This window comes from Euleptes europaea, chromosome 2 (assembly GCF_029931775.1).
Source record: "Euleptes europaea isolate rEulEur1 chromosome 2, rEulEur1.hap1, whole genome shotgun sequence".
NCBI lineage: Eukaryota > Metazoa > Chordata > Lepidosauria > Squamata > Sphaerodactylidae > Euleptes > Euleptes europaea.
This window is the reverse complement of record NC_079313.1, coordinates 85858201-85882039: the sequence shown is the minus strand read 5'-3', so window position 1 is coordinate 85882039 and position 23839 is coordinate 85858201. Positions and strand designations below refer to the sequence as shown.

Below are 23839 nucleotides of genomic sequence, written 5' to 3'. Positions count from 1 at the left end.
CCTGAGCAGCGCCGGTGGCTTGACCCAAAGGCCTTTGGAGGCCAATGAAGGCCTCCGCCGGCGCAAAGGCCCACAACGCCGGCGCCCGGAAGGCGCACTCAGGCATTAGTGGCCCCAGTGCCCGCGTGCAGGTCTGGACGCCACGGCAGCGCTGGGCCCAGACACCATTGGAGCCTCCCGACGGCATCCGGCCGCCAGCACAGGCTGCGGTGGCGCCCCAGGAGGCATTCCGGTGCCCCGGGAGGCGTTTTGGCTCAGGAACGCCCCCTTTTTTTGCCGAGGGTTGCACGGTTGTTTTGCGCAGTGTAGAGGTTTCGATGGTGCCAAAACCTCCTTAGGAGGCAATACCGCTGGGTTGCCTCCTAAGCCCAGTGCAGGCATTCCTCTCAGGAATGTGCTGTAAGTATCTATTCACTGAAATGGTATCTGCTTGGTCTGAATACTGCAGTCTATTTCCTTGTATCTCTTCATGTATTTTAAAATTTATTTTTACCTTCCTATATTTTGAGAATTGATTATTTCCTTCCCCTACTTTATCTATTTATGGTCTTATAAGTCTGTATTATTTTTCTGCCTACAGTCAGTCAACAAGTGAAAAGTCCCAGCTTTTTAACCCTTCCTTTCTATAGAAGATATAATTTTAGTTGTCATCATTTTAGTTGTTATTTCTCAGGCAAAAAGTATCAACAGCTTATTGTAGAACTTTTATGCCCTCCTCCCCCCTTTTTAGATTGCTTTTAATCTGTTCTCACTTCTCAGGCCATACTAGTGAAAAGATTCTCATCCTATGTTTTCTCAGAAGTTCTCAGTGAGGAATTTGGTCAAAAACTTTTTAAAAATCCAAGTACAATCTATTGATAGAATCTGTAGCCCTTTTCAGGTGTTACAGTTTTGGTGCTCCAACCTTGCGTAATGGGAGGCAGCTGGCTGAGGCCTTTAAAAGCCAGTTCAAGAATGGTTAGGAGTGGTCGGGAAGGAGATGGGGCAGCAGGCAGTCATAGGGGTGCAGGAAGCAGGAGGGTAGCTGGTGGGGAAAGGGGACTGATTGGCTGGTGACCAGAAGGGGAAGTAGGGGGTGGGACTCACATGGATGTAGGATTTAGATGCAATTCTTCTACTAGAATAGAGGGTTGGGGCCCATGGACTGTAGGAAGGGGCTGTGACAAATGGACTATGGATGCTGAGTTGGGGGTGGACATTAAGAGAAGGTGCAGGGCAAACATGTATGTATATTTACTCTGTGTGATGGTACACTGGATTGGTCTGGGAGGATCACAATAGGGTGACCCCTCCTGGATACTGCAAGGGGATCCCCTGGTTTGAGCCCACATGGAACATCACAGGAGGAAACCAATTCTTTTGGGATTCTCTGTTTTTCATCTTACTACCTCCTACCAAACAGCAGGTAATAGGTTAAGGGACATGATGAACTCATAACCCAGAAAAATACTCCTTTATTTTGTTGGTTGCCTTCTGGTATTTGGTTGGGATATTATCCAGTGAAAGATGGGCATGATGCTCCTGCCCCCAGTGGCTGCCGCAGAAAGTAGCACCTGCTCCAAGTACATTCTTTCCCCACACTAACTGGAATGCACATGAATATAGGCATGTTAGGTTTTCTACACCTTACATTCAGTAAGCCACTTAGCCAGAATTGTGTAATACACAAGAATGCACAAATGTTGCAGCATGGGGTCTGTAATCCTGGTCTCATCCAGGTCATCCACAATGGCAGGAGTCCTCTGGGCAGTGGTTGGAACAGCCTCTCGGATGTCTGTAATTTGGAATAACACATTATAGTATTGACAACCTCTAAAAGAGCAACTGAGGTGAGAGGGATCATGATGAAGAAGTGAGCTGTGGCTCACAAAACCTCATACCCTGCCAGAAATTTTGTTAGTCTTTAAGGTACTACCAGACTCTTGCTCTTTTCTACTGAGGTGAGAGGGGGTGGTATACAACAGCCCAGGACAAGAACAACTCTCACCCAGATTTGCAAGCATCGAATGACAGATGTCTGTTTGGTGTATTGTCACCAGATTGTTTCTAAAAACAATCCTCTGATACACTCATCTCTTCCATGGATGGCCTTGGCATCTCTTCCACCATCTGTAGATACAGGCTTCTGGCTACATGCTTTGGTCTAATGCTTGCCTCCCCTCTGAGTATGTGGTGGAACTCATTATAAAATGGGCAAGCCGCCAGTGCATTACTGGATCAGTTGTTATATGCTACAACCTGCTTGTATTCCTGTTGCATGGCTTTTGTTTTAGTGCCACACTCCGCTGTAGAGCACTTGTGCCCCCTGGCCACCATTTGCTCAGAGATTTGTTCAAGTATATCAATATTCTGGTGAGAAGTGCCAAGCACCTCCTGCATCTTCTTCTCATTCCACAGCAAGAGCAGATGCATTGTCTACTTGTGCCAAGACATGCTGCATTCTTGCCTTGTCCTGCCATATAGCCTTGAACGAAACCTCCATTGGAACCCGCACTGAAAAGAGAAACCAAGAAGTGGCACTTTTCTGCAGCTTGTAAAGCACGGTTCCCCCCAGATCAAAATTGCCACTTGCTACCAGAGTGATTTTGATTCGATATTGAAGTTTGCACCCCACAACAATTGGCTGAACAGTCAATACGAGATGATTCTCTCATCAGTGGTAGGTTGTTCTAAGCGCATGTGCAAGAATCACTATTTTCCACCAAAGGAGAATGTGAAGCAATGGAAACAAAATGGCACCCTAACTTGTGTCAACAAGTGCAGCAACCCAGAAAACATTTCCATTAATATAAAAATTTGCAAGAAACTCATGGTGGAAAAATGAACTACACAAAAACATAGCTACATAGTGCTGTAATATCAATTGTAGGATGTAACGGTAAATCAATAAAAAATAAGCATGGGGGATAAACGGCACTTTCAGGAATTTATCCTTAAACACAACTCTTAGTTTTCAAAAGAGATGATTACATGGCCTAGGACTGTACAGAAGTTGTTTTGACACTACACGGCAATTGAATGATGGCGGGGGGAGGGTTGCCCAAACACAGTAGTGCTATTCTGCTGGAAAAATTTTAAAAACCTCTTCAGAAACAACGTCCATGGGGATGGGTGGATGAGAAGGACTGCTCCCTAGTTTTGGTGACACACGCTGGTGCCAAAAAAGGCGGGGAAATGGTGGGGCGCCCAAACAGTGGGTGGAGGAAAGGCGAGGGGGCAGGAGGGGAGGGATAGGAGGGAGGGTGTGGATTGATGGTGGGCATTGATGGGTAGAAGAAAAATCCAATTGGAGCATTATGCATGAGGAGAAACAGCCACTTTGTATTGTCTTGAAAAAAAATATTGCGGTTAAAAAATGGTCTAGAGAAAAGAACACAGAAAATCAAAGAACCAAATTAATTTATGCGAGAAGAAATTTGCTTAAGGTACATAAAAATCTTATGACCTGACAGTGTATATATATAAGGAAGTATATCCTCATAATTTATTGAATAATGATTCTTTAAACTGATAGCTTCATTTGTCCCTGGCACTGATCCAAGAATCTACGCATATGAACTCATAGATTTTATGTCCTTTCAGATTCGGTACCTGGACCAAAAATTTATAGGCCAAACTGCCAAACAGTTTTAAAGCTTGAGTGAGTTTAAAATACGCTTGGGGGATTTGGCAGATAATGTGAAGCTGCTTAGTTGAAAAGGGCACAAAATAATATGGCTCTGGATTTGAATGTTAAAAGTTTTGCTTTTTGGTGCTTTTGTCCATGGCTACATCTAAGTAGGGAAGTACTCCATTTAGTATCATGAAGCTCACTTGGTGATCTCTGATCTCTGTTATCTGGAGAGCAGTTGTAATTCCAGGTCATCTCTAGCCCTCACTTGGAGGTTGGCTGGAAGAAATGGCTGATTGGTAGGTGGAGTCAATGGCATTATACCCCTCTGAAGTCCCTTCCCTTCTCAAACTCCACTCTCCCCAGGTTCTAGCTCCAAATCTTCAGGTATTTTCTAACCTGGAGCTGGCAACCTTCCCTTCTTCCCACCAAACAGCCAACCTACCTTTATCTGCCCCTTTGTCTTCAGCTCCCCGCCCCCTCGCAGCCTCTACCTAGGAAAACTGTGGCCCAATTGTGTGGTGCTGGCTACTGGGCCAGGCCCACTTGCATGGTAGGGACTTGTGGGGTGGCACCTCACTTTCCTCCGTATCCCCCTCCCCACATTATTTCCTCTTTCCCTCCTCCTGGCAAGTCACCCAGGCCTAGGGTTGCCAATACAGTATTGCAACTGATCTCCAGACAACAGAGATCTGTCTCCCTGGAGAGAATAGCTGCTTTGGAGGGTGGACTCTATGGCATTATATTCAGCTAAGGCAACTGATCTCCAGACAACAGAGATCTGTCTCCCTGGAGAGAATAGCTGCTTTGGAGGGTGGACTCTATGGCATTATATTCATCTAAGGCAACTGATCTCCAGACAACAGAGATCTGTCTCCCTGGAGAGAATAGCTGCTTTGGAGGGTGGACTCTATGGCATTATATTCAGCTAAGGCTTCTCCCCTCCTCAAACTCTGCCCTCCTCAGACTCCACCACAAAATCTCCAGGAATTTCCCAACCTGGAGCTGGCAACCCTCAAAGGCCAAAATAGGCTTGGAAAGGACTCTGTCACCTCCTCTTTGCTTTTAGTGACAGAACCAAGCCTTGGAATGCTGTGGTTGCCTAGCAACAGCCACTGAGGGACTCCTATTGCTTAAAGTAACTGACACCCCTTTACTCATTTTTTTTTAAAAAAACCAATGTATATATTTTTTAGATTTTACAATTTCTAGAAAACCTGGGACCCTTTTCACATTTGTAAAAAGATCTGTGTTGCCTGTTTCACAGCTCCAGTCACCAGATTTAAGCATCCAAAAATTTGACCAACTTTTTCTGATCCATTTTCCAAGGAAATATACTTTTATATGAAGTATATTTTGCCTATAAATAACTACAATCACAAGTTTGAAAGAGACTGTGGCTCAGTGGTAGAGCATCTCCGTGGCATGCAGACGATCCTAGATTCAATAACCAGCACATCCAGCTAAATGGATCAGGTGGTAGGTGATGTGAAAGACCTCCACCTGAGACACTGAAGACCTGCCTGTCTGCATAGACAATACTGACCTTGATGGACCAAGGTAAAGTTGCCAACCTCCAGATGGTGACTGGAGATCTCTTGCAATTACAACTGATCCCCAGGCAATAAAGATCAGTTCACCTGGAGAAAATGGCTTCGGAAGGTGGACTCTATGGCTTTATACTGCATTGAAGTCCCTTCCCTCCTCAAACCCCACCCTCCTCAGTCTCCACCCCTGAAATTTCCAGGTATTTCCCACCCTGGAGCTGCCTGCCAACCCCAACTAAGGGTCTGATTCAGCATAAGGCAGCTTCGTGTGTTCATATTTGTACCACAAAAATTACATTTGGGAGATGGGTTGGGTTATGTTTATGACTGCATGTAAAAAGGCCTGCTTTTGTTAACATTTTGCTGTCTTGCTTGTATGTGATAAAGTTCATTTAATGGCAAAAGACTTCTGCATGTATGAATATAAAATGTATAAGGAATGAATACCTAATGACAACATGAACCTCAAAAAATGTGAAACGTTGAAATCCAGCCTCTGTGCGCTAGTATAATTAGGGCATTGCACAGTTTCCTTGAGAGGAAAAAATCAGTCTCTGATGGTCAAATCAGGTAGTTAATGAGTTCTAAAGATATGAGAATTATTGAAAAGAGGATCATTAAAAACTCCCTTTAGCTGGTTTTAATTCCATTGATGATTCGTATATTTATTGTGTTCATTCTACCTAAAGGCCTGTGATGTAATGTCTGTAAATAATGCCCTAAATAGTTGTTGACAGGCAGTGTAAAAGGCATGGAGGCCAGCTAGGAAGGGGGGAATGTGGTTGTATGAGAAGTGGAGTGACTGGGGGGGGGGTGCTCTGAGTAAAGAGGAAATAACTGAGAGTGGATATATATTAGTGAGGCGGAATCAGGGCTCAACTAGACATGATGCTGTTCCTGGATTCACCCCAGGGATGTGCCTCCATATTCTAGTGCTGAGGAAAGCCATTTAAGAGCACGGTTGGGATCCAATTCTCGTCGGGACCACCGCAGCACAGGGGGAGGGGGGGCTCCTGCCTCCCCATGTTGTTTTTCTGACTTGAAATGGTCCTGCGTGTGTGTGTTGGGGGGTCTGAGAATGCAGGGCCACTCCTCCCCCATCCCAACCAGAAAGGGGCCCCTGTGGTGCTCTTAAATGGCTTTCCCCCTCCGCTAGAAAATGGAGGCACATCTAGGATTGCCAGGTCCTTCTTTGCCACCGGCTTTTGACAAGCTCTACCAATTAGGGAGACAATGACTTTCTCAACAGGGCACTAGGTGATATCATTAATGCCATGAAAATATCAAGATTAGTTTACCTTAATTTGTTCTGGTAGGCGAATCACCAGAAGGGTATTATGCCAGTGTTCTAGAAGGTGTCTTCTAGGCACAGTTTAAGGTGATGTATTTGATGTATAAAGCCATTAATTGGTTGCCTTGACCTGACAAAGCTAGGAGATTATTGTGTCTTATTGCATTCTTCAAACTGACAGTGCATTTCTGAGTAGAGCAACTCTGCACACTATATTCATAATACAAAACCAGGCAGAAGTTGCGGTTTTTTATTTTAGTAGTTCTGCTGTAGTTGTAAAATTCCCTTCCTCTGTTATCCACAGAAGACTTTGTGTTCTCCACATGTTAGTTTGGTTTAGCTTTTACTGGCAGTGTTTTTTAAAACAAGAAATACTTCAATCTTTTAAGAGTTTTGTCCGAATATTAATTTTTTAGGTTTTGTTACTGTGTTTGAATTTTGCATCTGTATCTGTCTTTTTCCTCCCTGGAGGTCATAGAAACTTTTGAGGCAGGGAGATTTAGATCAGGGAAACAATATGCAAAGAAACAGTTAAACATCCCATTCATCAGTTCTGCTTCCCTGATCAAATTAGCAGTCCCATGCAGCTGTTTTGAAGTAAAAAAAAAAAAAAGTGTGATATCCTAGACTTTGGGGTAATCCTAATTATTTTGGTCAATATTTCAACAGTTAGAGCTTGGAGAGGTTGCAAATTTGGATGTTGCAAAGCTATGATCAAATCTGCGGGGTTGGCATTTGAGAGGAAATGTTGTCACCTTATGAATTGTTTCATTATTTCCTATTTCTCATTATGGTTACTATTTTTGAAATCATGTGTGAATTTTAGGAGCATGTTCCTGAACCCTCAACACAAGGAGGAGTTGGGAAGCACCTGATATGCTTCAGCAGGCGGAGCAGTGAGCCAGATATCATGACACTGCCTCCTTTGTGATGCATTTGGGGGGCTGAAGGCCATATAAGAGAGGGCATGTGACCCGTCCCCTTTTCTTTTTGACCCCAATAAGGGAGACAGGGGATAGAAGTTTCAGAGGGTAGCCATGTTGGTCTGCAATGGAACAGCTAGATTGGAGTCCAGTAGCACCTTAGAAACCAACAAAATTTTGGGGGTATAAGCTTTGGGGGAGGGGGGGTTGATCAAGCAGCAAGCTGCCCCCCCTTGTGGCAACAGCAGTGTGGGTCAAGTTGCTTAAATGGTGTGCAGAACAGCTCAGGTGAGCACCCTGGGGCATCATTTGGATGGTGAAGGGTTAATCTTCAGACCAGGACTGGGGCTTTGGTGCCTTCATGGTCCTGGGACAGGAAGCCCTTGAGGGGTGTCATTATCCTGGACCCATACACCCTGACACTAGGGGGACAGGTAGTGGCTCACACTGGGACATCATGAAGGTGTGGCAAGGAGGACCCTGAGACGTACAGATGTGATGGCTCAAGACTTGGAGCCAGGGTGGCCTCCCCACAGATCCCCTTTGATCAATATAAACAAATAAAATAAATAAATTTGGCCCTTGGCTTTCCTTATTTCATGTTTGCATGCAATGTTGGTTTTCTTAGGTATGAATGCAAATAGTGTATTCTAGCTGAGTATGAAAACTCTCACTTTCAGTGAGAATTAAGCACATGCTTAATGCTTTCATGCATGCTTAATACTTTCATCCTAAAGCACAGTTTGACTTCAATGGACTTAGCAGGGTGTAACGTTGCTTAGGATGGCACTGCACATTTCTCACATTGAAACCAATGGGACATAAAGATGCTTAACTCTGGCTAGATCTTGTCTAGGTTCAGATCTTTCGCCAGCAACCACCTCTCAGCATAACCTACCTTGGAATTGTCGTGAGGACGAAAGTGAGAGGCTATGTATACTGTCCTGAGTACTTTGGAGAAAGGGTGGCATACAAGTATAATAAGCAACCAGGCAACATACGCTTAATTCCAGTTTTACAGAGAATATTATGTGAAATATCACACGATCCGTGTGATGAGAAAGTGCAATTTTGACTCATTGCAGTGGTTTCCCTTTCCATGAGAGGTGCTGTCAGTGTTCAGTTAACAGAAAGCCTCAGTCACACCACTTCTGAGTTTCTGCTCTGATGCCTAGTAGGCATTCACCCATCTAGAATTGCTCCTATTAAAATATGTCCTGTAACAAAGCCAGTGGAATGGGATAGTGAAGTGCACAAGAATCATGAAACATGAATTTCCCATGTGGTGCTGAGCAGTCTGTATCAGTAGGACACAGAATGCCCTGTTCCCCAAGAAATGACTCAGGACTCTCTCATATTGGCCTTCCAAACCTCTGCCTCGAGAGCTCTTCCTCCTAGTGCTGTTTCCCCTGAACCTTTCCTTGCTGGTCCTTATCCTAACCACCATGTTTCCTTATAATACTGTGCATCCATACAAGCCGGTGCCATGGGAGCCGCAACTGGGGTTCTAGCAGCCACCACAACCAGCAGAGTAGAGGCCCTCAGGATAGTGGGTAAGGGAGTGGTCGGTTTTGCCCCACAGTTCCAGTAATATTGCCCTAATAGGAGAGCAGTGCCTGCTTTGTGGTGTGTGCATGCATACATGGAGGAGGTTCAAAAGCTGGACACCCTCACAAGTTCTTTCTCTGTGACAATGCTATGCCAAGGAACTGTTGGTGCAGCTGGAATGATCAAAAGGTACACTGTGGTGTGGAGAAAGGGCAAACTGCTGGGGCATGAGGGTTTGTTTGCTTGGCTTGTATTTTGGATTATCCCTGAAAGGGTTAACCTCAGGCTGGGATATTCAAACACCTCCAACTGAGGTAAGCACACAGCATGTTTGTTCAGGTAAATAAGGAAGGAATTAGATATAATGGGCAAAGGAGCCTTTAACTGAACACAGTGCATTCCTAGTGTGAGCTGCACAGCTACCCTGTACATAACTAGCGTTAGAATTCTGTGCACTGAATGCATTTCTTCACATATTCATCACCCTGAGCCTAGCTGCTCCAAACACAGTGGTGGCTTCTATGCATGCCACAGTCCATGGGACAACGTTTGGTGGCACCCCCACCCAAAGGTTTAGTGTGCCTTTGATCACCTGGCCCTTTGCACACTGTGCTTTGTTTTAGAGGCAGGGATATACCCCAGTCCCAGCTGTCTTTCTCCATCAGCCAGTTGGGCATTTACATCCCCATTTCTCTTTATGGCCAGTGGAAGCACTTAAGATTGGCAGGGGCATTTTCCTAACCACTTTGCTGGATTGATGCTGCTGCTAACCGACACATCTCTGCACACCTAAAGGGTAAGTGTAAATGTTTTTAACTGGTACACTTAAAAACCCAGACTCTTCCACCAGCAGAGCTTTTGTTCTGTTCTAGGAAGGCCAGTGCTTTTTTTGTGACAGCACTCACTAGTACTGGGTACTAGCACATTTGGGGGGGGGGCTGTCTTAGAGGGGAAAATGGGTGGAAATCAATGCAACCTTATATATGAGTGCTGGCACCTAAAAAACACCAAAGCAATAAGAAGGGCAATGGCTTTTAATCTTTCCCAGCTGTTATTTTCTTTCTGGCTCTATGAACAGTCCATTCACTGTCAGTGGGTGCCAGCTGGCAGAGTACTTACGATTTTCCACCTGTGCAGTTGGGTGGGGTGGGGGGAGAATCCTTACTGAAGTGTCCAGGAGGCTTTTCGGTAACTTTTCCATATGGGTGATTCTCTCACGATTGTTACTTTGCTGGTGTGGCGTGGCGGCATCTTTGAAAAGAATCCCTTTTAGTATTGGCACAAATGTACAGGTCGGTCAGCTTAAAGCAACGTGTCTCGGTTGACAAGTGTTGTTTTTAAGGAGATACCACGTGATGTGGAAACCTTAGATTTGCTGCAGCTGTTTCAGGCATGTTTCAGACAACGCTTGATCTGAATGTCCTTAAGTGACAAGCACGCGTGTGTGAACTCACTTGTTCACACTGGTGATTCCTACACTCAGAAATTTAGTATGAAGTAGAACTTTGAAATGCCGTAGTACAGGGAGAAAGTGGTACCGCAGGGGGAAAGTAGTATCCTTTTGCATGGAAGTTCTGTCATGTGGACTCTGCTAGCTGCACTGACTAGGATTTTCACAGTCTGTACAGTAATAGAGGACGGGATCAACACACTGGAGACCTGAATCAAAGCAGCATAGACCCTTTTTATGATCAACACATAACTGGGAGTGTGGGGACTAGAAAAATATCTATATATGACCATTCTGTATTTTCATTCTTTTTTTCCCAGCAGACTAGTAGCCTCTTGCACTGCGTTTTACGCCCTCACCCCTGAGTGAAAGGCAGATTGGCACTAGGTCTGAATTGTGTGTGTGTGTACATGGTTATGCTTGGTTAGTGAAACACAAATGACACCTCACCTGCCAAATCCCTTCAGGACCATTTCTCATGGGCAGGATTCTCAGCAGGGAAAGCAACTTCCCAGGAGAGGGAAGAAGATTTATAAGCAGGGGCTTCCCACCATTTTTAGGGGAACACCAAGCTCTGCTGCTCAGCTGGCCCATTGTGCTCAACCAATGCTTAGACAGCTCCCGGCACTGTTCCCATCATAGTGGGGATCAATAGAGGGCAGGTGGAAAGAGGGCAGGCTGACCGCGAGCCATGAGGACCTGCACGCCAAGGGTTATGAACATCAAAGCCAGCTTAGCATAGGGGCCATCACCACCCAGGCATTTCAGCCGAGATCTAGGTAAACGCATCAGTTTCCTCCAAATATTTAGAGGTAGTCTTGTTGAAGCTGGCTATTTCAGGGCATTTCTTTAGAGGGAGCAGTGGGAGTTGGTGACCAACACAAGATGGAAGAAGGAAGAGGGAAAGAGAAGGAGGAGAACATGTGCAGGGATGTTCCTACAGCCTTCTAAATGGAATATCTCCCTGGATATATTCTCCACTTCTTTTCAGGTAACATTCCTTATATTTGATACGTTATTTGATTATATTTGATATGATATTGGGAATGAATTTTGACCCAGAATACTATATATGAGACATGCTTCTGTAATGAGGGGAACACACACAAAAATGAGTCATTGAATGATCTGATGTGTCCCCCCCCCCACTTGTTTAGAGCCATTGAGAGCCAAAGAGGAAGTTCTTATCACAGTGCCAGGGTGGATCTTCTTCTTGCATACTTCTGTAACATAGTCTGTGAGAGTCATAATGACTTTCTGATTTCCTCCACAATGTTGAGCAAGGTGGATAATATACAATATATAACCCTGATAAACTGCAATCGAAATGGTATGGTGGATTACTGTATCTGTGCTGGAAGCAATAACAGCGTGAGTAGCTGTTTGTTGCTGGCAGCCTGTCTGTGGCAATTGTATAATAAAAAAAAACTTCCGTCTATAGTGCTGGGACTCTGCACAGGAAAAGCAACATTCATGCCCGGTGATTAGCCACATGACCGAATGATTTCCCACTTATTGCATTGCGGAGCTGGAGAAACATCAAGTTTTGAGTAAAAAAACAAAAAACGAGTTCTTGTTGGCTTGTAAGAAGAAGTATTTGGAATCTAAGCCCTTCCATTATTTTTCTTCTCCCTGAAAATTTGGCTCCGTCTTTCTCAGTTCCCCATCTGCAAAATGGGGACAACACTGCCCCCTACCTATAAATGAGGGATGCCGGGGGGGGGGGGGGAAACATACCGTGCTTCTGGGATGCCCTCCATTGGTTTGATGCTGGAAATCTGCTGAGTTATGTCTCAAAAGTTCTTTTGGGAATTATGAGCAAATGGAAGCCAAATATGAAGCAATGGCAAGGACAAAGAGGCTAAATTAGATCTACCAATTCAAAATGTACCCTAACATTGGGCCTTGACATCTTAGGTCCTATAATAGCAATAGCCCCGCAGAATAGTATGCTTGCAAGCTGAGACAAGAGCAGGCCAGATATGGATGACTTCAAGGTTTTTTATGTGCCTGTGAATCTCATAATCTGTCTTGGTTCAGTCCCATTTCGCAGTCTCAGAGCTTTTCTCCTTGCTGGGTTTTTCTCAAGTGGAATAGGAAATGTCTTCCACAGTGGAAAAGTGCTGTTCCATAAGGGAGCTGACTTCAGCCTCTACTTACAAAAGGGAACATGCTTGGGAATGCCCTGAAAAGGTGCTTGGATCAGAACCAGGGACAGTTCTCAAAGGCTTCAGTACCCCTGTTTTTGCAGTATTCTGAGGAGATCGGATCAGGCAAACATTCTCTATTGTGTTAATCAACTGTGAGAGATCTTAAATATGGCATATATGATGGGCTGGTCACTCTAAAACATGAATGCAAAGAGACAAAAAAACAAAACTTTTGCCTAATACTGCATTTGAATTTTAATGGAAAGTGTTCAGCTTCGTACAAGTGTATATTGTGTATGTTGGCCTAAAATATGTTGAACTTGACCAATTTGATAGATCAGATTTTTTTCATGGGATAAAAATTCTGTGTGCCTGAATCTTCACACACCATTGGGGCTAAAGAAGCAGTAGTTGTAATTTTATTTTGGAGGTGGGAAGGCCATCCAGGAGTATTGTCTTTGAAACTTTCTTGTTATTAAATCCATCTCATTACCAAAACAATGTTTTTCATGAGCTCAGGTTCAAAATCATCCTAAAAAAATTAGGTATGAGTCTTTTAAATAGACTGGTGGATTAAGGGCACCTGTCCTATAATGCTGATGCCAAATATTCAACTCTTAAATTCAAATACTCAGTCTAGCCTTAATAATATGCCCCAAGCAGAAACATAGAAATAGGTAAAATAAACAGGCATACTGATAGTCTCACCTGCCTATCTCTAGTTCCACGTTCCTTAGCTTTATTTGGTTCCAAGTATCTTTCCTGCCCAGCCTGGCAGCCCCCAATAAAAAAAGCGCACTGTATTGCCTTCTCCTTCTCAGCAGATGTTTGACTGGCAAAGCAAATAGGTCTTCTGTTAGGCAACCAACCTGCTAGACTTTGACAGTTTCTGTTTCCAAGTATTTAAAATAAAGGCGACTTTTCTTCTTGGCTTGTGTTAGCTATGAGTAGCAAATAAGGCAGGAATGCTGGTGGGAGTCCAGGAGGACCACTATCTATTGTCTCCCCTTCCCCGTGTTGTCAGAGAGAGTTAGCAGACATTAGGCAACAGGGCCAGCCATATCTGTTCATTAACTAATGTATGGCTATCGAAAATAAAGTCCCATATTCTGATCAAATAGAGGGAGGGGCTTTGGTAGAGCATCTGCTTGGCATGCAGAAGGTTCCTGGTTCAATCTCCAGATAAAGGATCTGGTAGTAGGTGATGGGAAAGACTTCTGCCTGAGACCCTGGAAAGCTGCTGCCAGTGTGAGTGGACAATACTGATCTTGATGGACCAATGGTCTGGTTCAGTATAAGGCAACTTCATAAGAGAGAGGCTGTAGCTCAGTGCTAGAGCATCTGTTTGGCATGTTGTAGATCCCAGGTTCAATTCCCAGCATCTCCAAATAAAAGGATAGGTTAAGAGGTGATGTGAAAGACCTCTGCTTGAGGCCCTGGAAAACCAATGCCAATCTCAGTAGACAATACTGACCTTGATGGGCCAAGGGTCTGATTCAGTATAAGGGCAGCTTCATTTGTTCAACTTCATGTATTTGAGAATATACGCCAGCTTTTTATGGAGGTGGTGTGGCTCTGTGGTACAGCAACTGCTTGGAATAAAGAAGGTCCTAGGTTCAATTCCTTACATCTTCAGTTAAAAGGACCAGGCAGTAGATGATGTGGAAGACCTCTATCTGAGACCCTGGAGAGACACTGCCAGTCTGAGTAGAGGATACTGTCCTTGATGGACCAAGGCTCTGATTCAGTATAAGGCAGCTTCATGTGTGAGCAGTTGGACTCACTCCCTGGTTTGCAGAGAGCCTTATTTCCAATTACCATCAAACAAAAGAGCCACCTGACAACTGTATGCCCTGTGTGTCAAACCACCCCCCCCGAACACACCCATACAATAATATAAGATGTAACTATTAATATTAAATATACAGATGCCACCTTTTAAATGACCAGATAACTTCTGAGCATGTTGGCTTGTCTCTCCTCATTACTGTTGAAGTCTTAGCCAGCCCTTGTGTATCTGGAGGGAGAGGAATGGTTTCCTTTTCTACATGCTGGCTCTCCTCAGCCTGAAGCACAGCAGCTCAGGGGAAAGAGTGACTTTGCCAATGCTGCCAGAGCAGAGCAAGCTGGGCATGGAGAAAGGGGAGCAGTAGAACAACCCCCATCCCACTGTAGCCTCCTTGATCTTTTCCTGGATGGCTACTGTAGTGGTGGTGGTGACATATGCTGGCCATCTTGTTCTCCCAGCAGCCACCCAGGTGTTTGGATGAGAGTGCAGAGGGTGCAGACGAGGGGGAAGGGTAGCTGGAGAAGATGGGTCCTTTCCTTCTATCCCTGGCACAAAGTTCACAGTCAGGGAAGTTCACAGTTTACCTGTCCCCCCACTTCCTCTAGAGGCAGCTGATTCCTGGGGCAAACCTCTTGCCACCCTTTGGGCAGTGGCCTTGCTCACTTTCCTTGAAAGCTACTTTGGGAAAGAGCTGTGGCTCAATGGTAGAACTCCTGCTTTGCATGCAGAAGTTCCCAGGTTCAGTTCCCGGCCTCTCTAGGTAAAGGATCTCAAGAAGCAGGTGTTAAGAAAGAACCTTCTCTGACTCTTTCGAATAGAAAATACTGAGCTAGTGAGATCAGTGGCCTCACTTTGTATAAGACACTTTATCTATGACACAATATCATGTAGTGGTTGGAGTGTCAGACCAGGATCTGGGAGAAACAGGTTCAAAGTCCCCATTCTGCTGTGAAACCTCATTGTGCACCAGTCATATCCCCTCAGGCTAACCTACCTCAAAGAGTTTATTTTTTAAAAACCTTTATATCCTGCTTTTATCTCCTGGGACTCAAGGCCGTGTACAGTGTAGCAACCAAGTTGCAAAGGCATAAATCAACAAAATCAAAACAGATTAAAATATACAATTTACCAATTCAAAAGCATTCAGACCTAACCCACCCAATAGTTAAAACACACAGTATCAGCAAACTCACAACTGCTGGGAAAGTTCAGCCTCCACCAAAATGTTCTCTGGAAGAGGACTGCCTTACATACTTTCCTAAATGTAGCAAAGGAACACACCCTCCTCACCAGCTCTGGTAAGCCTTTCCTAAGGACTGGGCCCACCACAGAACAGGCCCTTGATCTCACTGTGGCTGTGCAGACAATCCTGAGAGGGGGCACCTTAATGAGTAGGGTTGCCAATGCCAACCTCTAGGTGGTAAAGCTGAGGTGGTGGCTAGAGATCTCCTGCTATTACAACTGATCTCCAGTCAATAGAGATCAATTCACCTGGAGAAAATGGCTGCTTTGGCAATTGGACTCTATGGCACTGAAGTCCCTCCCCTCCCCAAACCTTGCCCTCCTCAGGCTCCACCCCTAAAACCTCCTGCCGGTTGCCAAGAGGGACCTGGCAACCCTATTAATGAGGAGACTGTCTGAAGAGTGTGAATGGCACAGGAGAGCATATTGGGAGATGTAGTTCAATAAGGGTCCTAGTCCATGAAAGGTTGTGAGGATAGAATGGAGAGAAGTGTAAGCTGCCTTGGTTCCCCTTTGGTGAGAAAAGTCGGTATAAATATCTAAATAAATAATATGTTCAGTTGCACAAGAAGCAGTGGTCAATCTGACTTTATGGGTGTCGTAAGGTAAAATCTGTACCCTACAGAAAACTAAAAACTCTTGAAAAGATGTAGTTGATTTTTGAGAGGGAAGCTTTGGTGATTGAGAGGCCTGAAGGTTTCTCTACAGAGAAATAAGCTCTGCATGTGAGGAAAATATGCATATTCTTTCATAGTGAACCTTGCCTGTGAAAACTAGGACATGCACTCTGTGTGTACATATAAGCTTTCCTTTATTGCATGTAAAATGTTATGTGTGAAGATCTGTTGACTGAGAAGAAGGCTATGATGGTTATAAAGACAAGCAAACTACTCTGAAAGAAAGGCCAAAATTAACTCCCATATCTATACCTGGATTCATACATCCATGCTTTACATTTTTCTTAAATGTACATAAGGCAGAACCGAATTATTGGTTCCACAAGGTGTAGCAACCACTACTTTGCTCTTCAGAGGGGTACAATGCCATAGAATACACCCTCCAAAGCATCAATTTTCTCCAGGGGAACTGATCCCTGTAGTCTGGAGGTAGTCCAGGGGATCCCCAGGTCCCATATGGAGGCTGGCATGCCTAGTTTAGTAGGAGGTAATTCTGAAAAAAACATGTATAGGATAGCACTGTAAATCTTCTCTCCAATGTTTGATGTTGCAAGGATCATACAGTGTAATCCTAAATCATTTTTTTTTGTTGCTGGTAAGTTCCATGTTTTTTGGTCCGATTTCAAAAAATTAAATGCATGAAGTGTCTGGCAGGAGCCACCGCTCTGCACTCCTCCACCTCGCCGTCCCCCAGGTGGAGGCGAGGGGAAGCCAGCGGTGGGTGGAGGAGGCAGTGACTAATGTAAGGAGCTGCTGCCGCTCTGCCATCCCCCTGGGTGGAGGCCCTCCGCCTCCTCCTCCCACTTCAGCGGTGGGCCCGGGCTCTTGGCCCCCGCCTTGTCCTCCTGTGGTGGCGTGTGCAGCGGTGACCGGTCTCTCGGCCCTCCACCTCTTCCTTCTGTGGTGGCGGCAAGGCTCCAAAGTTGGGAGTCGGGCTGCAAAGGAGGGCTGGGAGGGGAAAGAGGTGTCAGGAGGAAGGGGAGTCGAGTCGCACACTGACATGCACCACATAACCCAGTGCGTTGAAGCGAATTTTTGTTTAAAATTGCAACAAGGCAAGGATTGTTAAACCCAGGAAAGTAGTGGAGGGAGGTGGGTTGATTGCACAGTTGGGAGGAAGCCATTTACAAAACGGAGATTTGCTATATTCTCTGGAGAAATGCAAGACAAACCAGCCATATGTTTTTGGCCATTGTCTTCTGTGGATTTAGAAGGGTGTAACTTTATTTAGGATTTCACTGACAAACTTTTAATCCAACTTTGAAGACCCACAAAATTCTGCATTAGGTTGAAAGTACAAAAAAAAAAAAAAAATCCCAAAAGAGATCATCTGGTTTCATGTTACTAGCAGAATGGAAATCCAGATGTAAATTCCTCAAACTTCCCTCTCCTTTGCTTTAAACACGGCTATCTGTTTGCGTATGTTTACTTATAGATATCTACATCCAATCCATCCAAATACAATCTATTTGCCCATGGAATTAAGTTTATTTAATGGGTTCATTGTTTGGGGTAAGCTCTATACTTTGCTTTCATTGTTGCTGATCTGGACTCTATTTATGTCAGTAACCAAGATGACAAAGAGCCAAAGCTAGGCTTTAGGATGATATTTGAAAATGCATGCTTTATGGTGAATAGTTATTCATTGTAAAACTGAATATGAATTCTAGACAAGCTGAATACAGAGAAGACAGTGATGATGCTGGCTGGGAAATCCCTGTGCTCTAGATGATATTTTGGGGTACCAACTTCCACATGTTTCACAGATTAGGAGGCTGGAAACACTCTTGGACCTTGCTTTGCTCTTGGATAAGCAGAAACTGGCATGGCCAGGGTTGCTTTTTATCCTGCTCACCTCTGACCCTTTCTGGAGTGGGAAGAGACTTTGCTATACTTATCCATGTTTTATAACCTCTAAAACTGACTACTGTAATGCACTTTGCAACTCAGAAACTGCAGCTGGTGCAGAGTGGGGCTGCTTGCCTCCTGAAGCATATTGGTAGGTAAGAACATATCCAACCAGTCTTGCTCCAGTCATACTTGCTGGATATGGCTTCCCAGTCCAACTGAAGATGCTGGTTCTTACTTTTAAAACTCTTCATGGCCTGTGGCTAGGATTGCCAGCTCTGGGCTAGGAAATACCTAGAGATTTTGAGGGTGGAGCCTGGAGAAGGTGGGGTTTTGGAAGGGGAGAGACCTCAGGAGGGTATAAGTTTAATATGAGCAGCCAGTGTGATTCAGTGGCAAAAAAAAAAAAAAGCTAATGCGATCTTGGGGAACATCAACAGAGGCATAACGTCCAGATCGCAAGATGTCATAGTTCTGCTGTATAGTATAGGTTGTTACTATACAAAAGACAACATCCAATAAATGGTTAACTATGAGCAGTTTTCCTAATGATTACTAGTCATTAGTAAAATTGCTCTTAGTAAAATTGCTCCTAGTTAACCATTTATTGGATGTTGTCTTTTGGTACAGTATCTTTTTAGCCACCTATGCTGTTGTTTATATTATGTTGGCTTTATTCAACATAGATCCTTCTTTTTTATAGTTCTGCTGTAAACAGCATTGGTAAGGTCACACCTGGAGTATTGTGTGCAGCTCTGGAGGCCTCACTTCAAAAAGAATGTGGACAGAATGGAGCGGGTCCAGAGGAGAGCCAAGAGAATGATCAGAGGCCTGGAGACTAAGCCCTAAGAGGAAAGGCTGAGGGAGTTAGGAATGATTAGTCTGAAGAAGAGGAGGTTAAGGGGGGGGGACATGACTGCTTGTTCTCTTTAAGTATTTGAAGGGCTGTCACTTAGAGGAGGGCAGGGAGCTGTTCCTGTTGGCAGCAGAGGATAGGACTTTCAATAATGGGTTTAAATTGTGGACGAAGAGGTACCAGCTGGATATTAGGGAAACTTTTTTTACAGTGAGAGTGGTTCAACAGTGGATTCAGCTACCTAGGGAAGTGGTGAGCTCCTCCTCACTGGCAGTCTTAAAGCAGAGGCTGGACAAACACTTGTCAGGGATGTTCTAGGCTGATCCTGCATTGAGCAGGGGGTTGGACTAGATGGCCTGTATGGCCCCTTCCAACTCTATGATTCGTCCTCTGATACAAAAGGCTCTTTCATCAGGGGATGGCTGCTTGCACCAAAGGAAAATGTCACTGCTAGCAGAATGGATCGGGGGGGATCCACCCCCCCCCACCAGCAGAGAATAAATATCCCTGCCATAAAGAGCTCAGAGTCTTTTCACCTTAGCCGATATGATAAATACGGCAAAGATTTAAAGGCTTCTTTGATATGCTTTCTTCAATATTTACACCACAGTATTAGAAGCACCTGCTGTCTCAGCACACTCGCACACATCATACATACGAGTATGTATTTGTTCCTGACACTCCTCCATGCACAACCTCCCTGCAGTAAGGAAAATGCTCAAGGAGTTATTGTCAAATGCTGTGGAAAGGACTGGTGGTACAATTTAGCCGTTTGGTTTGGACGTTACAGGAACTCCTTCCATCACAATTCTTTTATTAGCAGTGGAAAAGCTCCTTTCTGTCTCTCTATTGCATTTGTATCCTGCCTTTCCTTAAAAGAACTCAGGGCAGTGCTGCACATGGTTCCGCCCCCTCTATTTTGTCTCCACAATAATCCTGTGAGCAAGGTTAGGCTGAGAGAGTCTTACTGACCCAAAGCCACCCAGTGAGTTTCATGGCTGAGTGGAGATTTCTCAGATCCCAGTCTGACACCCTGACCACTATAGCACACCGGCTCAAACTTTCTTGGTTGAGTTAGGTGGGAGAATGGGTTAAATGGGGCATATTTTGTCCAAGCTTGTAAGACTAACACCCCAATCTTCTTAGCTCCTGGTCTGGTCACAGTGGTCTTTGCATAAAGAATATGCTGGAGCTGTTTGTTAATAGGCATTAATTCCAATTGTTTATGTTGCCAAACGCTCAGCAATCTATGAAAAATTCATTCTATATTGATTTCCTTCTATTGCCCCTCTATACTAACAGTAAGGAGAATTTTAATAATAAAAAACCTTGCTTCATCTAACTGTCTGTCTTTTCATTCAAATCAGTGGTACGGTCTAAAGCTAAATCCTGGTTGCTTTATTTTTATTAGGATCTAATCCAAAACTGAATCAATAAGAAGGCATCTGTATGACTGAGATGTTTGGCAATGACCAGTTTTAAAGTTGCATCAGAAATATAGATCAGCTTTAGCTCTTGGAACACCAACATATTGAGTGAAAAGGTTTACTTGAGAGGTAGTAGGCAATTGAATGTTGTTCTGTCAGTTTTTAAAGAGAGGGACTGTTAATCTGCACAAATAGAACTGATATCCAGATTTTGTGTATTATAATAATAGTTATATTTCTTCACTCTCTCTCTCTGCCTAACCTACCTCACAGGTTGTTGTGAGGGTAAAATAGAGGAAAGGAGACTAAGATGCACCACCATGAGCTTCATGGAGAAAGAACAGGATTAAAACATACTAAATAATAAATTTCTGCACCAAGAAAAGTCACATCATATGACCTGCATACATTGTCCAAGCTTAGAAAATGTGCTTATTTTGTTATTTTGCTTCATTTATTACGACTTTGCTTCCCACGGGGAAGGGCAAAGAGCAATTTAGGGTGCTGAAGTACCATGGCCTCACCTCAGGAAGCCCTTCGGGCCTTCTTCTCTGGCTTCTGAGACTTCATCAGCCCTCATCCACATTTTTTCAAGCTTATCTTCACTGTCATATGGACCAGGAACTTTCTTTCTAACAAAATAAAACCTGAGATTCCCAAGACAAAGGTTTCTGTACCATCAACCAACTTCCACAGCTGTACCATGCACTTGTGAAATAACTCATACCCTTACTGATATCCCTGTTGCACAGGGTTGCCAAGTGCCCGGTGGCGGCGGGTAAAATCCCGCCGATCCACCGGGCTGCCTGCTGGCCTGCTGATGGCTGGCGGGCACTGTGTGCATGCGCACGCACACACACATCACTTTCGGGTAAACCCAAAAGTGAAGCGGATGCTCTGGCAATCTTGGATAAAACTCTATGGAAACCATAGAGTTTTAGCCGAGATCGCTAGAGCATCCGCATTGTGCGGGGTGTGCGCGTGTGCATCTCGCGCCCCAGCCACAGCAAGCTCCTGCCGGTGGAGCTACGGGGCCTGGCAAGCCTACTGTTGCAGAATGTAGCTTCAGTGTGTTGCTAGAGACAGGTACCTGCTAGGCCAATCCCGGCTTCACCAAGATCTTTTATGCATGGCTGTTTCACTCGCCGTCACCTCTCCGACATCTTTGATCTTTGTGCTGATTATGCATGCCGTTTCTGACCATCAGAGGTCGCCTCGCTCTCCCTCTGCTTTTCCCCATGTTTTGCCCGCATTTTCAGAGACCTATTTTATCTCGAATTTAAAAATGCAGACAAAACACGGGGAAAGGCAGGGGGAGAGCGAGGCGACCTCTGATGGTCGGAAAGGGCATGCATAATCAACCCAAAGACCCGAAGTCACCCAGGGGTGATGGCGAGTGAAACAGCCATTCATAAAAGACCCAAGATTGCTTTAATTTGGCCCCACAGCTTCCCACGAAGTGCAAGGCTGCCCACAGCATGACAGTATGTTCCTTTGATACGCAAATTGGAGTAAAAAAAATGGCTATTTGACTGGAGTCTCAAGCTCTCTCCAAGGTGCTGGGGCTGACAATGAGGAAGCAGAAAAGCCACACCTGTGCCATGATTAACAACTGTTTGCTTAAGCCCTGAGCAATTAAACTGCCTCTGCAAGCTGCTGGCTTTTGAAAAATTAATAAGTGCAATGAGGAGAAGAAACAAAGATTTCTACCCTCCCCCTGCAGCACACTTGGGGAGTGAATGCTACAAAACCAGGCAGCCCCTTGTTCCTCCTCGAACCATTTACACGAATAGGATGCATATTATCGTGAAGAGTTTGTGTTCATGGTCCCAAGTGTATAAAAGCAAAAGACAGCAGAGAGAAAACATTTGAAGAGAACAGATGTATGAAAAGGGGACCAGTGATTGAAAATTGTAATTTTGAGGATGGGGATGTGAGTTTGTAAGGAAATAGAAAAAGGAAGGTAAAGGAAACAGGAAAAGGAAGGTAAACATGCAGAATTAAACCAACACATGGAGGATAGACCTATCAGAGACAGCTAAATGGAACCTCCTTATTCAGAGACAGTATACTAGAGATTACCAGCTGCTGTGGAGCAACAAAAGGAGAGGTTTTAGACTATGTGCCCTGTTATAGGCACTCCAGGGACATCTGGTTGGCCATTGTAGGAAGCTGGCAGCTGGACTTTTTAATGTTCTGATGTACTGAGCCATCCTTAAAAGCCGAAGGAAGAATAAGGTTTCTGGGTGGCTTTCCACTCCCAAGGCTTGACATCTTAAACAGGTGAGGAGATGGAAAGGGGAGTTTGAGAGGGAATAACTGTTCTATTTTCCTCTCCCTGCTCTGGACAATTGCTCTCTCCTTGTCTTGCTGTTGCAGTGATTCTCCTCCTCATTTGGAGCAGCTTCCCCAAGTAAACATTTCCGCACCTATCCCATAAAGGCCGCAAGCACCCTGTGTGCCAAAGCCAGAGAAAACCAAACAAAGGTCCCCACCCTAAGAGTACAGCACATTTTGTTAGAAGATTACTCAGGCTTGTCTCTCCCACAGAGTCAGATGAGAGGTTCTGCTCCTGGCCATGTTCTCTTTCCCAGACCACAGGCTGTTGGTTTCTCAAAATGGAGTGCCATTGGTGGGAAATGAAAGGGAAGAGATGGTAAATCCAGGCAGGATGGTTTATGAAACTGCCTCATAAAGAGTGTGGCCACTGGTCCATCTAGCTCAGTATTGTCTCTTCTGATTGTTGGTGGCTCTCAGATGGAAAGTGTCATGATGCTCTCTGACAAGCTCAGGGACTTGTACTCAGAGTGCTCAGGGGAAGAACCTGAGGAGCCAAGGCCTGTGGCTGAGGAGGACCAGCAGGACCAGGGAGGGCCTAAAATGGCAGAGGTGCCAGCTGACAATGTGCCAGCAGTGGCAAAGGCCACCATGTCGGAGCCTGGAGGATAGAAAGACTTTTCTCACTATCTCCTGCCTGAGATCTTTTAACTGGAGATACCAGGGACCAAACCTGGGCCTTTCTACATTTAAGCAGTTGCTGTATAAGTGAGCCATGACCCCCCACCCAAAATTTCTTCACCCATGACCTTCCTTCTACCATTACTATTAGGTCCTTAGACTCAATAGCAGCCCTTCAAGTCTATTCAGTAACATTTCTTCTGTTCTTTTAGTTCATGCACTTGTTCTAATTTCAGTTACATGGATATCAAGAATGTAATGTGTGACATTTATTTTTCCCTACAATAGGCCTTTCCTCAGGAGGCAGTTTAGTAGAAATCATCTATGTTGCTTTTCAGCTGTTGTGGCCGTCCTTTTTAGCAAGAGACCCATAAATCAAGTTCAGAATTTTTTAGGGCACATAGGGAGGGGCTGTGGCTCAGTGGTAGAGCATCCGCTTGGCATGCAGAAGGTCCCAGGTTCAATCCCCGGCATCTCCAGGTAAAGGAACTAGGCAAGTAGGTGATGTGGAAGACCTCTACCC

The 23839-nt window shown here is 44.7% G+C and overlaps 1 protein-coding gene across 1 annotated transcript in view; it reads left to right on the top strand.

Moving 5' to 3' along the window:
• Positions 1 to 9625: 9625 nt before the first annotated feature.
• The window catches only part of SPDEF (SAM pointed domain containing ETS transcription factor), a 29366-nt gene continuing 15152 nt past the window's right edge, over positions 9626 to 23839 (top strand). The window contains exon 1 of the mRNA XM_056845255.1: positions 9626 to 9715. The gene's annotated coding sequence lies outside the window, so the exon portion shown is untranslated. The remainder of the gene's footprint in view (positions 9716 to 23839) is intronic.